Genomic DNA, 18271 nt, shown 5'->3' with positions numbered 1-18271 from the left:
TTTTACCTTTACAATCGTTTGCTTTAACAGTGCACGACATTAAGGATTTTGGCCCTGTGGGCCATCTAAGCTAATTTACAGATGGCCCTGAGCCCAATAGAGATTGCCCTGAAAAATGTGCGCGGACGAAATGGCACGAAGGGTTTGGGGGGCCTCCCCCTAGAACATTTAGATTTTTGCAGGTCTTACTGTAGATGCTGTCTGGTGCATTCTCTAGACTGAATTATAAGATGAACCACCACAAAATTATATTGTACAATTTCAATTTTATTCTTCATTTCACTTGTTTGTTTGCTCTTGTTTGCTCGCTTGCATGCCCTGCATAGCTATAAGAAATACTTAAGTTGTTGGTCAAGACACTTTCCATCTGATGAAGGCAAATGCCTTCCCAGATGTAAAAAAGTAGAAAACATTACATTCAGTTGTAACTGCCAAAACAAACATTATTTACAGTATTATGGCCCCTGTTAAAAATGTTTGTAATGTTATCTACTGTAAGTTGGTCGAATGAATGCTTCCTCATCCGGAAGCTGACCGAGCAGACCCGAGCAGCAGTCGAGAGGAGCCGAGCGCATCCGCGGAGCACACAACATGGTGACGTCAGAGTTCCCGTTAGCCGGCAAATCTAAATCTCTTCGGTCAAAATAATTTCCCTTTAGCGCAATACCGCTTCAGTTGCGCCACTTATGTGACAGACAAGAAGAGTATGTGACAGACAATAATAGTCAATTCTAATGTCTAACACGTAATGTGGAGAAAGAGATGTCCTTTCTGGGTTGATTGTGCATTGATCTGTTGCTAATGCCTCGGGGTTCAGGCGGGCATGTAAACAAATGCATAATGCTACGCTATACTTTGTGGCCTCACCCGGTTGCATAGCAACGCTTATTGTTTAGGTGTCTTTTAATAAGCAGGTAGTCATATCATTAGCTAGAACTAGCTGGATCTGATCGATATGGACAAACGCGAGTGAAGTCTAATCTGACGGGAGAGAGAGATCAGCTGCTGCTGACGAGTCGACACGCAGCTCTGCATGATCACATGCAGCGGTGAGCGGACAAAACACACACTTCAGGTTAGAATATCACTCGTAGCTATTTTAATGACCTCTCAAACTACCTAAATTAGTTATAGATATGTTTAGTTTTACTGTCGGGTCACTCAGTACTGGATCCGTGAGCTGCATGATACTGGCATAATAGATTGCCCGATCGGGCAACCAGTAGGTGAGGCTTCATTGCCCGAGCTAAATACTAGATGGCCCCGGGCCATCGGGCAGTCCTTAATGTCGAGCCCTGTTTAATATGCAGTATATATATATTTTTTTGTTGTGTTTGCTTCCTCCTGCTCCCTTTCGGACACATACTGTATGATTTATTATTATTATTAATAGGAAGATATTATTAAGATAAGATAAGATGTTACTTTATTGATTGAACATTTTAGTTTAGAATGTGCTGTCCCACGGTAGTTCAGAAGGCTCACAGGTCACATTCCGACCATTATTTAAAACAATAGGTGCTTTCACACCGTCTACAGTTTGATTTGTATAGAGGGAGCTCTGTGGCTGAATGGCCAGCGATTAGGTGGGGCGCATTTATCATAGGTGATCAGAGCTAACTGCCTGCCGTCAGATTTCATTTAAAAAACAGATCTGATTTTAAGACTATTTCTGCGCTCATAAAGAATGATAAGAATAAGAATAATGCGTATTGAACTGGTTTCATTAATTAGTGAGTTTATTTAACACTAGAACCACCAATCGGGTCAATTTGTGTGATGTGTGTTGTGTGTGTGCAATGTAACTTTTTTTCAATAAAATATGAAAGTCTCCCAGTCCGTGACTTTTCCTGAAAGTGTGTTATGTAGCACCCTATGTTGTTAAAAATGGCATTCTAATAGCGGGATTTGACGGCTTTAGGTAGGCCTATACAAAAACCTCTGGCGGTTCTAGTGTTAAGGTAATTAGGTACAGTAGAAGCCCTTTTTTATCAGTAACGAATTTAGCAGTTGAACATAAAAGTCAACGAACTGAGGGTCACTTGCAATGACAGTGTTGTGTCTCCTGTAAGCTTGTCACTCAGGGTAACCTACAGTTAATTTAGCTGCTGGAGAAGAAAGATCAGGGGGGGAGGGGGGGAGAGAGATGTGGTTGATGGGCCATTAGTTGTGTAAATACAGAGCTGAGAGCTGCCGTTTCATTCAGACTGTTTAAAAAACGGTAACAACGGACTATTTTTCAAGATCAAGATCCCTCCGCTACGCTTTGGGATCCTGATCTGCCGACGAGGCTCCATTAAAATATAAATATTTTTAGTGAATTACTGAGTTTAGGCACGTTAATAACGTTTTAATGAAGTTGAATAAAGTATATTCATATTTGTCAGTGATTTCATGTCATTTCATGTAGATCTGCAATACAAATATTTTTGGGGTATGGGGGGATCTGGGACCCGGAGTAACCTGCGGCTGTGAGCTGTTATGTGCCATCATGATACGCATGGTGTTCTTTTTTTATATATTATAATGAAGTGCGAGCTGTGTGCTCGAGCATTCCTGCCTGTCGGCTCTGCTCATGGATGTATAATAAGGCTCTGCTGCTCCGAGATGATGGTCTAGCTTCAGCAGCTACATTACCTACGGGTGCGTTGGTTAATATTAACTGCGTTCGGAGTCACTGTGGCACAGACTGGACCGCTGGTGAACAGCTGTTAGAACGAGCTGTTCAGGTGTTCAGAGCAGAGCTCCCTGTCGGAGCGGCAGAGCGTGATGTGAACTGAAAAGTTTTTCTGTGGCAATATTATTTAAGGAATTGTTGAGCTAGCTAGCGTATATTGTCACTATCTGCTAACGTTAGCTTTAGCCTTCTATTTCTAATAGTTTTTTTCGTAGGCTATAAACAGAGGTGGTATAAGTATATATATATATATATATATATATATATATATATATATATATATATATATATTGTACTTGAGTAAAAGTAGAAGCACTCAGATCTTGTACTAGAATAAAAGTAGAAGTACTCAGATCTTGTACTTGAGTAAAAGTAGAAGCACACAGATCTTGTAGAGTAAAAGTAGAAGTACTCAGGTCTTGTACTTGAGTAAAAGTAGAAGTACTCAGGTCTTGTACTTGAGTAAAAGTAGAAGTACTCAGATCTTGTACTTGAGTAAAAGTAGAAGTACTCAGATCTTGTACTTGAGTAAAAGTAGAAGTACCAGAGTGTAGGAATACTCTGTTACAGTAAAAGTCCTGCATTCAAAATGTTCCTCAAGTGAAAGTAGAAAAGTGTTCTCATCAAAATATAGTGAAAGTAGGGACAGTAAAAGTAGTCATTGTGCAGATTGGTCCATTTCAGAATAATATATATGATATGTTTTATAATGATTGATCATGAAAGTGTTCTCAAAGCTGGTAAAGGTGAAGCTAGTTTCAATGACTTTGTATACTGCAGGGTAGCTTGTGGATTTACTCCAGGTGGAACTAAAGTCTGATTTAACACTTGATTATATTTCACATCAGTCATCCACATCTGTAAAGTAACTAAAGGTATTAAATACATGTAGGGGAGTAGAAGTACACCATGTACCTCTGAACTGTAGTGGAGTAGAAGAACAAAGTAGCAAAACATTGAAATACTTAAATAAAGTACAAGTATCTCAAAATTGTGCCCAAGTATAGTACTTGTTGAGTTTATGAACTTAGTTACTTTACACCATGTGGCTATAAAGATAGAAAGACTAAGCCTTGCACAGAGGCCTGAAAATACATTTTCAAAATGCTCAACAGTGCTGCCAAAATTATAAACTGACTGCTACACAATTAAAATAAATGGTTTTATATATTTCTATTAGATGTGACTCTTTGGCGTTTCTGTTATTATTAACACTGCTGCTTAAGTTGTTCTGACTGCTAAAATCCTCTGTTATTCCTCATTTTAAAGCCGATACTCCGTGGGGTGGGGGAGCCGGGGGCTCGGATCCTTGTCACCTTTTTCATACAGATGAGTTTGCATCCCAAAGCCTCAGTCACCTTAATTCATGTGATAAAAACATCTCAGGTCAGTAACACTCAAAGCTAAATTAGACCCTCCAGAAAAATGTGATTCTGCGATCGCAGAATTTACCGCATAATCAGCAAAATGGCGCAGATTTTTAAAAGGCCGCATATTTATCAAAAAGCCGCATAATCCCCGCATTTTTCCACACAAAGTTGAGAAGAAAAAAAAGTTAACTCGTCTTGACGTGACGTCATCAGCTTGCGCATCACAGAATGTAAACAACACTGTATAGAGTGAATGTGTGGAGCTCACACGATAGAGAAAACACCAAGATGAAAAAATCTAATCCATCTCATTTACCGACGAACATTTCTACTAAAGACCGGGCAAAAAGTGGGGGGAAACTATTCTGCACCCCGTGCAACTGTGTGTTGGAGCATAAGAGAATATCGACGTGACGACCCACTTTGATTCATTCAAACATTCGAAAATGCTTTCTGCTGCTGCGGACAAGAAAGCCAAACAACTCACATTCACCGAGGCATCAACCTCCAAAACCCTTTCGAGGGCTACAAGAAACGAGGTGAGTAGCCTACAAGATTGAAGCTGGTCAGATAACGAACGAGTAAATGAAAATAGAATGAGGCGGAGAAGTGTGTGTGTGTGGGGGGGGTGTGTGTGTGAGATTAAAATAGCCCAATTGCTTTTACAATAAATAAACATTGAATGTGTTTAATTGAATAGTAAAGGTGCTTAACAGCCCAATATTTTAAAAAACATTTATTCTTTTTTCCCGCATATTTCTGCATATTTCGCAACTTCCCGCAATTTCACCGCATAAAATCACATAAAAACCCTGCATGTTTAATCGCATAATCAAGGATTTTAGCCCGCATAAATCAAGGAATTTAGCCCGCATAATCAAGGATTTTTGCCTGCGTTTTTCTGGAGGGTCTACTAAATGTGCAATACCATGTTCAGCTATGTTACTATTTATAATGTTATTGTTGTTACATCCGAAGATGTACATATTGGAATGATTTCTTAACTTACAGTAGGCTATTTTTTACAATGGATTTATTAAATTACTATGAATATTGTCATTGTTGAAGGCTTTTAGAGAAGGATGAACTATAAGCCTGAATTACATAACATTTTATACCTAAAACATAAAAGCCACAATAAATAAATCACAATTATTGTAGTTATTTTTAACTCCCGTATTTCTTTCAACCCACCAGCTTTTATGGTGTTGTTACGTCACTAACTGTAAGCTTGTCACATACAGTCTATGGTCACTCAGAGTAACCTACAGTTAATTTAGCTGCTGGAGAAGAAAGATCAGGGGGGGAGGGGGGAAGAGAGCTGCCGTTTCATTCACACTGTTTAAAAAACTGTAACAACGGACTATTTTTCTTAGCGGATGCATGTCAATTTAAATCAATACATACAACTATTTTTTAAATCAATAAAAACATTTTCTAAATCCATAAAAGCATTTAAATTAATATTGGGAGTCATGTCGTTACTTTGTTGAGAATGTGGCCGTGTAATAAGCGGGATCATTTGCAGCGACTTGTTCCTTATGGGGAAAATAACACCCGTCATGCAGATCAAGATCCCTCCGCTGCGCGTTGGGATCCTGATCGACCGATGAGGCTCCATTAAAATAAAAATATTTTTAGTGAATTACTGAGTTTAGGCACGTTAATAACGTTTTAATGAAGTTGAATACAGTATATTCATATGTGTCAGTTATTTTATGTCAATTCGGCGAACATAAACATAAATGATCGTGGTGAAGATGATGATTAAATTAGGATTAAAAATCGAGAGCAGGGCTGCATTTCCTCCCGTTCGTTTCTTTTGACTAAACAACATTATTTTGTTAAATAACAACATGGTGATGTTTTGTAAATGATTACATGTCTCTTATTTAGCACAGAGTATGATATCCGTGACATATGGATCTTAACAAAGTTCCGCTGTACATCCAGCGTACTGTATCTGACTTTATTTCACATGAGCTCCAGTGTGGAACCCCACTGCACCCCCTGGTGGCTCAATGATCCATTGCAGCTGGCTTCATTATAATTACATTTATCTATCACGGGGTTGGTCTCAAGTCAAGCTGGAGGTTTTCCCTTGAGCGAGGGCAGATCACGTACCAATCACGGCCCTCGCGTTTCAAACTGTCTGAAATGAATCGCTACATCTGTATATACAAAGGCCACAACACACATGCGTTTGTGGTGTCAGAGCGAAGTGGTTTGGGGGCACTGGAGGTGAACAAGCACCTCTCCAGCTACCTGTTGCAGTGTGTATGGTCCATGGGCGGTTCTGGGGGGGCGGGCCACCAGGGGCCAGGGCCCTGGTAACAATAAGCGCGGCCCATCCAGAAAGAATAGTCTATATTAATACCAATTCTAATAGTGTTGCTTCAAAAACTGTGCGGGAACTTGAGCCAAAGTTGTGGTAATGGTTTGCCTTTAAAATTGTAATTTAATAAAAATGTGTACCCAAGTTAATTTTGTAATGTTTATTTTTAAAATACATGTTTGGGCATATTGTGCCAATGTGACAGTGTTGAATGGGGGTATCAAAGGAGATGACAGATGGCGCTTGGTCCCCGGCGGGATACGAACCCACCCAGGTCTTCTGCATGGGGAGAAAGCCCCAGGACGGCCAGCTCTACCAACTAGACGGACAACATTTTAACGAAGTTATTGCCACAAATTATGTAACTGAAACAAATACCAAACATGCTTTTTATGTGTTTTTTTGTACAGTTTGACTTTACACTGAATAAAATGTATTTGTATCCGACATTCAATGTGCCCCTCTCAAAAAAGAACTGGCAGCAAAGCCCCCGGTAAAATGGTTCTTGAACCGCCACAACTTGAACCTGTGACCCTTCAGTTCCCAAGCCAGGTCCTTACAGACTGAGCAGCTGCTGCTCAAGGTATTCAGAATGTAAAGCAACATTTGATTGCATCTCACATCAAGGTAATGATAACAACAACAAAATTATAAAATGATATGGAGAATATTTTAACTGACTTAATATCAGAAATGAGATAACTAAACTGTGCCCTGCTGAACATTAGATGTTCTCTGGAGCAGGATGTCTGCTTTGTTAATCAGCAAGAGTGCATTTAAAGCAAATGTTATACAATTTCACATATGCTTGTGTTTATTCATTATTACAGTAAGCTGGTTTTTATTCCACTGTACAGTATTTCAATTAGATTCTGTTTCATTTGATTCTATTTGACTTATTCCTGCATTGTACTTGCACCATTGTATGGTTTGCACTATTTGATGTCTTTTTCTTTTCAGTCAGTAACTATAGATGTTCATTGCCATCAACTACGCTGTAGCTATGAATATGACAATAACATTTTTGAATCAAGAATATATTTTCCATGATCTGATCATCTCTAATTTCCACAGCCCTGCTCACCAAGACCTTTTTATTTATTGTTATTTTAAATGTGCACTGATGCTATTACTTTAAACTGGATAAATACATTTCAAAAAGAAATCGAAAGACACAATGTTTCATTTATCTTTGGCACAGGTCTGGCATTTCACGTGTGCTGTGACGTGCCTCTACAGAAGAGGATTAGGGCCACATGTGAAAGATCTTTTGAGATCTGAGCAAAAGTCATTTAGTTTTTAGTTCTGAGTTTAGAAAAGAAAAGTCAGAATTCTGAGAAGATTCTGACTTGTTTAACTTTAATGTCAGAATTCATTTTTTTTTTCAGAATTCAGTTGTTTTTCTCAGAATTCTGACTTTACTCTCAGAACCCCAAAAAACTAAAAATGACTTTTGGTCAGACCTCCACAATGTTTTCACATGTAGCCCCAACCCTCTTCGCTATACCTCCTACTGGAAAGTATGAAAAAGCCTATCTGCGATTGACATAAAAAGGTGGTTACATGCTGCATATAAAGTAAAAAGTGGTAACATTCACTTCCTGCAAGATATCCCATCCAGTCACGTGACTTCATGTTGCTCTCCTCCAACATTCCCTCCTCACAGAGCGAGGTGTTTGTGAGCGCCCTGTCAGAGGTGTTCAGGGCGGCTGACCTCTAATGGAAAGATCAATAGCAGGGGGTGATTTACAGCACTCACAAGCACTCACAGAGTCGGGCCTATGGATGGTGGCAGAGAACATACATCACTGTCACTGGGTGCTCGGGGGGGGGCTGGAGGAGCGACAAATGGTCCCTGGACCCCGACAGAGCCCTGCTACTTCACCAGCGCCCGCCTCACGGTTGCATTATACTCACTACAGGCCCAATCAAATAAAAGTAATGTATGGCAATAACACTATGGATTTTCCATCAACCTATGGCTTGTCACTTAGCCCGATGACCCAGCAGTGGGACCTACAGCGGCTCAAACTTGGAAAGATTAGTGGACCTATCAAGTCACGATGGAAAAGGTCACATTCTCAAGGAGCTTGCAACTAATGTCAGGCTGCAATGTGACGTGTGTGTGTGTGTGTGTGTGTGTGTGTGTGTGTGTGTGTGTGTGTGTGTGTGTGTGTGTGTGTGTGTGTGTGTGTGTGTGTGTGTGTGTGTGTGTGTGTGTGTGTGTGTGTGTGTGTGTGTGTGTGTGTGTGTGTGTGTGTGTGTGTGTGTGTGTGTGTGTGTGTGTACTGCGTTAATCGACTACATTCTATGTATCTTTCCAGGCTGTAAATGCAGGTTGGCAAACAGACAGCATCCAGGTGGTCATTTCATTACTAGAATCACCCATGCTTTCAGAAACCAAAACCAAACAGCATCAACCTTACTTTACTTTGGCAAAGAACAACGCTGTGACCAATATCCAATTAGAGAAACCGCTGTTAGCAAAGAATTCTGTTGACATTTCAGGTGAGCATTGACCGACATATTGACATGCCAAATATTGTATCTATATAACATGATTTAATGATGGCTAACAGTAGTGGCCTCTCTAAACAGCCCTCGGACGGTGACAGCTGCTATGGCAGAGCTGAGGACAGCCTGACTCACAGAAAGCTGCCATATGGGAGCCTTTCTCAACCTGACGCTGATGTGTTTGATATGGAGGTGTGTCCTCTCATCATCCCTCTTGTTCTGTCTCCTTCTTTCCAACGCAGCATTGACATGTCAAGGATGTTCCAGGTCCTATTTGTCTAAATCGTACATTTGTAGAACTTTGAACATTCAGAGGATGTTTGGCAAAGGATTAAATTCTAGAACTACTATTGGACAAGATACAATGAAACAGACATATAACATCAGTCTGACCTTAATACATCGTGGCACCATGTTTGTCCAATTTGATGCTTCAACACTTTATATCATACCTAGGACATAGGTATAGTTTAGGTTCTCGTGACATCTCAAGCCTGTCTACAAACCAACCAATTGCTAGTATAGACGGACTGAGCTCAAGACGTTGATGCGTCAGGTCGTAGCATCACGTATGGTACTTTGCAGTGCTAGAACATTTGCATTGTGAAACTAAAAGCGAGCAGTGAAGGCAGGGGTGTCAAACTCAAGGCCCGGGGGCCAAATCCGGCCCGTGACTTCATTTTCTGTGGCCCCACAAGAGCTTGCAAAGAATATAATATGTTTATTATACGGTTACATGCCGATTTACAGAAGCACAATGCCCATAAACTACATGTCCCACAATGCATCTCAAATTATACTTTTTTCTTAGAATTTGACTTTTTTTCCAAATGTTACTTTTTTTTTTAAATGTCACTTCCTTTTTTTTTAGTTTGACTTTTTTTCCAGAATGTGGCTTTTCTTTTTAAATCATTTTGTGCGCACTGAAGAGACTTGCAATTATTTGCCTGAGACTTCTGCTTTCAGACGTAGTTAATTATGTAGTTATTACCCTATCCCATAATAATCCAATGCAGAGGCAAAAATGTAATATAATACATTATTTTATATATATTAAATATGTATATATGTATTTTGATATAGTCTTAAAGTTACAACCGGCCCTTTGAGTGCCACAATAATGCTAATGTGGCGCGCGATGAAATTGAGTTTGACACCCTTGAGTTAAGATAATTCAATGTAACAAAATCACATTCCTTAGGTTCAAACTTTGGTTGGGTCTTTCTTGGCCCTGGAAGTAGGGTGAGCTGCAAGGCTGAAAACTGTTTGAGTTTATCAACTGATATTAGTAAAAAAAAAGGTGTCTTTCAGTATATTTTTAACCCAAACCAGCGATTTATGTTCTGAAAGGAATCAATTTGATGGGCAAAGCCAGCTGGACATTAGATCAACCCTTGCAAGGGTTATACTTGCTTCCAAATAATAATAAAAAAACTCATGTTGCAATGCGTCAGAGACTGGCTCAACGGATTTCTGACACCGGTAATTGATATTTCCTGAACTTGTTATCCTTTATTTATGCATGTACAGATGGAGCACTGAATTTCGGACTCCAGCTTACAGCTTCCTGCCTACGGCCTGCCAAAGACCAGTATAGAGGAATGTTCTCCCACTATTTTCCAAGAGGGCGTTGCCAGATTTTCAATTTCAGGTTTTAACCAGGAGATGGCGCTTCATTCACAAATACAGAAAGACAAGTTTCATGGACTTTCAGTTGTGTTTTTAAGAGCATTTGAACACATCAATATTTTAGATCAACTAAAGTATATCTAATCTTGTAATTCAATAATATATAGTCTTTATATATTAAATAATCATAATTATAATGTAAATGTTTACATTACACTTCTTTATTTGTTATGCTCATACTTTAACCTTTACAATCGTTTGCTTTAATATGCAGTATATTTTTGTGTTTGCTTCCTCCTGCTCCCTTTCGGACACATACTGTATGATTTATTATTATTATTAATATGAAGATATTATTAAGATAAGATAAGATGTTACTTTATTGATTGAACATTTTAGTTTAGAATGTGCTGTCCCACGGTAATTCAGAAGGCTCACAGGTCACATTCCTTGCTTTCACACCTTCTACAGTTTGATTTGTATAGAGGGAGCTCTGTCAGTTTTCGAATTACCCATTTGCTTTCGGGGAGCCCTATTTTTCAGAGCACATCCTGCTACTAAATATGTCACACGCACGCTCTGTTGACTGGCGCAGCAGCGCGGATGCGATCAATTGCTATAAAAACACTCTACTAATACAGACGGTGTCACTATGCCGGCGGATGTGGCCGTTGTTGAAGCCTCTTCAGGCTCCGCATCGGTAGGCCTCTCCCTCGGTGTGGAGCTGTCAAACTCGACCCTAACGCCGCTTACAGCTTGCCAACTAAAAGTTGTTTTCCGTTCACGTTGTCATTTTTAGACTCCTTCGCTTCTTTGCTTGTGAATCCAAAAGCTGTGACGCTTGGCTGTTTTCGTTTTGCCATATTTTTTTATTACACAGACAGAGTTAAAAAAAAATATCAATATGAACATTTCAAATACCGCGCCGGCATCACCGCCATAATCATAGCAACGTAAGTAAGAATGCAGCGCCGCCACATACAGATGGCAACACCCAGACATATTCACAAATATAAAACAAATATTCAGAAATGTGATGTAATGAACAATAACTATTATTTATTTCAAGAACTGTTATTTACAGAAACTCAACATTTCTAATCTGTGTGACACAAATATGCACGACTGTTTTGGGCTCCCCCTATTTATCTCAAAGTCAGCCTTCAGGAGAGCTCCCTGCCTCTTCGGGGGAGCCAAGCTCCTCCTAGCTCCCCCCCATTTCGAACAGTGTCTGTGGCTGAATGGCCAGCGATTAGGTGCGGCGCATTTGTCATAGGTGATCAGAGCTAACTGCCTGCCGTCAGATTTCATTTAAAAAACAGATCTGATTTTAAGACTATTTTTGCGCTCATAAAGAATGATAAGAATAAGAATAATGCGTATTGAACTGGTTTCATTAATTAGTGAGTTTATTTAATACTAGAACCGCCAATCGGGTCAATTTGTGTGATGTGTGTTGTGTGTGTGCAATGTAACTTTTTTTCAATAAAATATTAAAGTCTCCCAGTCCCTGACTTTTCCTGAAAGTGTGTTATGTAGCACCCTATGTTGTTAAAAATTGCATTCTAATAGCGGGATTTGACAGTTTTAGGTAGGCCTATACAAAAACCTCTGGCGGTTCTAGTGTTAAGTTAATTAGGTACAGTAGAAGCTCTTTTTTATCAGTAACGAATTTAGCAGTTGAACATAAAAGTCAACTAACTGAGGGTCACTTGCAATGACAGTGTTGTGTCTAACTGTAAGCTTGTCACTCAGAGTAACCTACCGTTAATTTAGCTGCTGGAGAAGAAAGATCAAGGGGGGAGGGGGAGAGAGAGCTGTGATTGATGGGCCATTAGTTGTGTAAATACACAGCTGAGAGCTGCCGTTTCATTCAGACTGTTTGAAAAAAACTGTAACAACGGACTATTTTTCTTAGCGGATGCATGTCAATTTAAATCAATACATACAACTATTTTTTAAATCAATACATACAACTATTTTTTAAATAAATAAAAGACATTTTCTAAATCCATAAAAGCATTTCAATTAATATTGGGAGTCATGTCGTTACTTTGTTGAGAATTTGGCCGTGTAATAAGGGGATAATTGCGGGATAATTTGCAGCGACTTGTTCCTTATGGGGAAAATAACACCCGTCATGTGTGTGTAGAGGTGTGTGTGGTTAAAACACTTTCATGAAGTGAAGGAATTTCCTTCTATAAAACAGCTGTGGGCAGCAGTGAGTGTCACGGACATGAATTCATAGATCAAGGCAGACTGGTGCACACACTCTCCTGTCCTGCCAGGCGACACGCCCGTTCTAAGCCGTGTCCCTCACTCCTCACATCCCAAGCATCCCCACAAGTGTATTATGTTGTTACATCGTTTCAGATGTTATGTTTCAGTTGTGCTCTGTCTATGTTCAGTGATGCAAACTTGTCACCTTTCGGCGAAATTCGCCGTTTTGAATCCAAAATAAGTCGTTTGTGTGATTCATGTAGATCTGCAATACAAATATTTTTGGGGTATGGGGGGGGCTGGGACCCGGAGTAATCTGCGGCCGTGAGCTGTTATGTGCCATCATGACACGCATGGTGTTCTTTTTTTATATATTATAATGAAGTGCGAGCTGTGTGCTCGAGTCTTCTTGCCCGTCGGCTCTGCTCATGGATGTATAATAAGGCTCTGCTGCTCCGAGATGATGGTCTAGCTTCAGCAGCTACATTACATACGGGTGCGTTCGTTAATATTAACTGTGCGTCCAGAGTCACTGTGGCACAGACTGGACCGCTGGTGAACAGCTGTTAGAACGGGCTGATCAGGTGTTCAGAGCAGAGCTCCCTGTCGGAGCGGCAGAGCGTGATGTGAACTGAAAAGTTTTTCTGTGGCAATATTATTTAAGGAATCGTTGAGCTAGCTAGCTAGCATACATTGTCACTATCTGCTAACGTTAGCTTTAGCCTTCTATTTCTAATAGTTTTTTCATAGGCTATAACCAGCGGTGGTATAAGTATATATATTGTACTTGAGTAAAAGTAGAAGTACTCAGATCTTGTACTTGAGTAAAAGTAGAAGCAGACAGATCTTGTACTAGAGTAAAAGTAGAAGTACTCAGATCTTGTACTTGAGTAAAAGTAGAAGTACTCAGGTCTTGCACTTGAGTAAAAGTAGAAGTACTCAGATCTTGTACTTGAGTAAAAGTAGAAGCACACAGATCTTGTACTAGAGTAAAAGTAGAAGTACTCAAATCTTGTACTTGAGTAAAAGTAGAAGCACACAGATCTTGTACTAGAGTAAAAGTAGAAGTACTCAAATCTTGTACTTGAGTAAAAGTAGAAGCACTCAGGTCTTGTACTTGAGTAAAAGTAGAAGCACACAGATCTTGTACTAGAGTAAAAGTAGAAGTACTCAGGTCTTGTACTTGAGTAAAAGTAGAAGTACTCAGATCTTGTACTTGAGTAAAAGTAGAAGTACTCAGGTCTTGTACTTGACTAAAAGTAATAGTCCCAGAGTGTAGGAATACTCTGTTACAGTAAAAGTCCTGCATTCAAAATGTTCCTCAAGTAAAAGTAGAAAAGTATTATCATCAAAATATAGTGAAAGTAGCGACAGTAAAAGTAGTCATTGTGCAGATTGTTCCATTTCAGAATAATAGATATGATATGTTTTATAATGATTGATCATGAAAGTGTTCTCAAAGCTGCTAAAGGTGCAGCTAGTTTGAATGACTTTGTATACTGCAGGGTAGCTTGTGGATTTACTCCAGGTGGAACTAAAGTCTGATTTAACACTTGATTATATTGAACTTAATTAATCCAGATCTGTGAAGTAACTAAAGGTATTAAATACATGTAGTGGAGTCAAAGTACACCATGTACCTCTGAACTGTAGTGGAGTAGAAGAACAAAGTAGCAAAACATTGAAATACTTAAATAAAGTACAAGTATCTCAAAATTGTGCCCAAGTATAGTACTTGTTGAGTTTATGAACTTAGTTACTTTACACCATGTGGCTATAAAGATAAAAATACTTAAGCCTTGCACAGAGGCATGAAAATACATTTTCAAAATGCTCAACAGTGCTGCCAAAATTATAAACTGACTGCTCCACAATTTAAAATAAATGCTTTTATATATTTCTATTATGTGACTCTTTGGCGTTTCTGTTATTATTAACACTGCTGCTTTAGTTGTTCTGACTGCTAAAATCCTCTGTCATTCCGTGGGGTTGGGGAGCCGGGGGCTCGGATCCTTGTCACCTTTTTCATACCTGATGAGTTTGCATCCCTGTATGTTAAAAAGCCTCAGTCACCTTAATTCATGTAATAAAAACATCTCAGGTCAATAACACTCAAAGCTAAATGTGCAATACCATGTTCAGCTATGTTACTATTTATAATGTTATTGTTGTTACATCCGAAGATGTACATATTGAAATGATTTCTTAACTTACAGTAGGCTATTTTTTACAATGTGTGTTGGAAGGATTTATTAAATTACAATGAATATTGTCATTGTTGAAGGCTTTTAGAGAAGGGTGAACTATAAGCCTGAATTACATAAAATTTGATACCTAAAAACATAAAAGCCACAATAAATAAATCACAATTATTCTAGTTATTTTTACCTCCCGTATTGCTTTCAACCCACCAGCTTTTATGGTGTTGTTACGTCACTAACTGTAAGCTTGTCACATACAGTCTATGGTCACTCAGAGTAACCTACTGTTAATTTAGCTGCTGGAGAAGAAAGATCAGGGGGGGAGGGGGGGAGAGAGATGTGGTTGATGGGCCATTAGTTGTGTAAATACACAGCTGAGAGCTGCCGTTTCATTCAGACTGTTTAAAAAACTGTAACAACGGACCATTTTTCTTAGCGGATGCATGTGAATTTAAATCAATACATACAACTATTTTTTAAATCAATAAAAACATTTTCTAAATCCATAAAAGCATTTCAATTAATATTGGGAGTCATGTCGTTACTTTGTTGAGAATGTGGCCATGTAATAAGCGGGATAATTTGCAGCGACTTGTTCCTTATGGGGAAAATAACACCCTTCATCCAGATGAGGATCCCTCCGCTACACTTTGGGATCCTGATCGACCGACGAAACTCCATTAAAATATACATATTTTTGGTGATTTACTGAGTTTAGGCACGTTAATAACGTTTTAATGAAGTTGAATACAGTATATTCATATGTGTCAGTGATTTCATGTCAATTCGGCGAACATAAACATAAATGATCGTGGTGAAGATGATGATTAAATTAGGATTAAAAATCGAGAGCCGAGCTGCATTTCCTCCCGTTCGTTTTTTTCGAATAACAAAATTATTTTGTTAAATAACAACATGGTGATGTTTTGTAAATGATTACATGTCTCTTATTTAGCACAGTAGTATGATATCCGTGACATATGGATCTTAACAAAGTTCCGCTGTACATCCAGCATACTGTATCTCACTTTATTTCACATGAGCTCCAGTGTGGAACCCCACTGCACCCCCTGGTGGATCAATGATCCATTGCAGCTGGCTTCATTATAATTACATTTATCTATCACGGGGGCGGTCTCAAGTCAAGCTGGAGGTTTTCCCTTGAGCGAGGGCAGATCACGTACCAATCACGGCCCTCGCGTTTCAAACTGTCTGAAATGAATCGCTACATCTGTATGTCAATAAATACATGTTTTTGTTCTTACAGTTTCTATCCTCAGTGCATGACATTAAGGATTTTTGGGAGATGGCCCTGTGGGCCATCTAAGCTAATTTACAGATGGCCCTGAGCCCAATAGAGATTGCCCTGAAAAATGCGCGCGGACGAAAGGACGCACGAAGGGTTTGGGGGGCCTCCCCCTAGAACATTTAGATTTTTGCAGGTCTTAGATGCTGTCTGGTGCATTCTCTAGACTGAATTATAAGATGAAACACCACAATATTACAATTTCAATTGTATTCTTCATTTCACTTGTTTGTGTTTGCTCGCTTGCATGCCCTGCATAGCTATAAGAAATACTTAAGTTGTTGGTCAAGGCACTTTCCATCTGTTGAAGGCAAATGCCTTCCCAGATGTAAAAAAGTAGAAAACATTACATGCAGTTATAACTGCCCAAACAAACATTATTTACGCTATTATGGCCCCTGTTAAAAATGTTTGTAATGTTATCTACTGTAAGTTGGTCGAAATAATCCCTCCTCATCCAGAAGCTGACCGAGCAGACCCGAGCAGCCGAGTGCATCCGCGAAGCACACACAATGGCGACGTCAGAGTTCCCGTTAGCAAGCAAATCTAAATCTCTTTGGTCAAAATGTCCAGTCAAAATAATTTCCCTTTAGCGCAATACCGCTTCAGTTGCGCCACTTATGTGACAGACAAGAAGAGTATGTGACAGACAAGAGTAGTCAATTCTAATGTGTAACACTTAATGTGGAGAAAGAGATGTGCTGTATGGGTTGATTGTGCGTTGATCTGTTGCTAATGCCTCGGGGTTCCGGTGGGCATGTAAACAAATGCATAATGCTGCGCTATACTTTGTGACCTCACCCAGTTGCATAGAGACACTTATTGTTTAGGTCACGGTGTCTTTTAATAAGCAGGTAGTCATATCATTAGCTAAAACTAGCTGGATCTGATCGATATGGACATAAACGCGAGTGAAGTCTAATCTGATGGGAGAGAGAGATCAGCTGCTGCTGACGAGTCGACACGCAGCTCTGCATGATCACATGCAGCGGTGAGCGGAACAAAACACACACTTCAGGTTAGAATATCACACGTAGCTATTTTAATTACCTCTCAAACTACCTAAACTAGTTATAGATATGTTTAGTTTTACTGTCGGGTCACTCATTACTGGATCCGCGAGCTGCCTGATACTGGTATAATAGATTGCCCGATCGGGCAACCAGCAGGTGAGGCTTCATGGCCCGAGCTAAATACTAGATGGCCCCGGGCCATCGGGCAGTCCTTAATGTCGAGCCCTGATCCTTAATGATTAGGGTAGAGGTCAATGGCAGTTCAGACAGAGAGGGCCTTTGATGAGACTGATCAGGATAGCCCGAGTCTCATTTCATGGTTCCTATTTGGATCTGGGAAGTAATCACAGGGATGAGAGGAGTATGTGAGCTGACGTTCAACAAATGAGGCTTCATGATGCAATCTGGAGTCCTCACTTTATCTGCACTATCTGCTGTTGTAATAATACAAATGTCCCCGTTGTGAGACAAATAAAGGAATTCGGATTCAGATAAAATACTAAGCAATCTAACATAAGTCTGTTTGTTTGCCTTCGATCTGCGCTGTAACTTTGCTGTTGTAATGCTTTATGCTGATTCTGAGTAAACCAAGATGTGTTACAGTACATCTCTATGTCATGCGTTTCCATTAATGCTGTCAAAATTATCGTGTTAACGGCGGTAATTTTTTTTTAAATTAATTGCGTTAAAATATTTAACACATTTAACGCATGTGCAGAATGGCCCACCCCATACATCCCACCAGTGGCAGCGCTGGGCTAGGCTACAGCCATTATACGAAGAAATGGCTTAGCCCCACCATGAAAAATGTTGTTAAAGTAAGCCAAATAAAGTCCGCCTACTCGCGCCGAGTGAATTGCACAGACAGCAGTTAGTAAGATTGATTTCAGTAGTCACTTGTCTGGAAATACCGAAGACTAGAAACGGTTTTGAAAACTTTTGTCACGTAGTGATCGTCTTCTCAATAGAACATCTTTGATAATGTCTTCTTGTCAATCAGAATCAA

The 18271-nt window shown here is 39.6% G+C and overlaps 1 protein-coding gene across 2 annotated transcripts in view; it reads right to left on the bottom strand.

Annotated features, from left to right (window-relative positions):
• inpp5a (inositol polyphosphate-5-phosphatase A) overlaps positions 1–18271 on the bottom strand; it is a 215933-nt gene that overhangs the window by 125763 nt on the left and 71899 nt on the right. The gene's annotated exons all lie outside the window — the stretch shown is intronic.

The sequence above is a fragment of the Notothenia rossii genome (assembly GCF_949606895.1).
Source record: "Notothenia rossii genome assembly, chromosome: 6".
Taxonomy (NCBI): domain Eukaryota; kingdom Metazoa; phylum Chordata; class Actinopteri; order Perciformes; family Nototheniidae; genus Notothenia; species Notothenia rossii.
The sequence above is the reverse complement of the archived record's forward strand: the minus strand, read 5'-3'. Positions and strand labels throughout refer to the sequence as shown.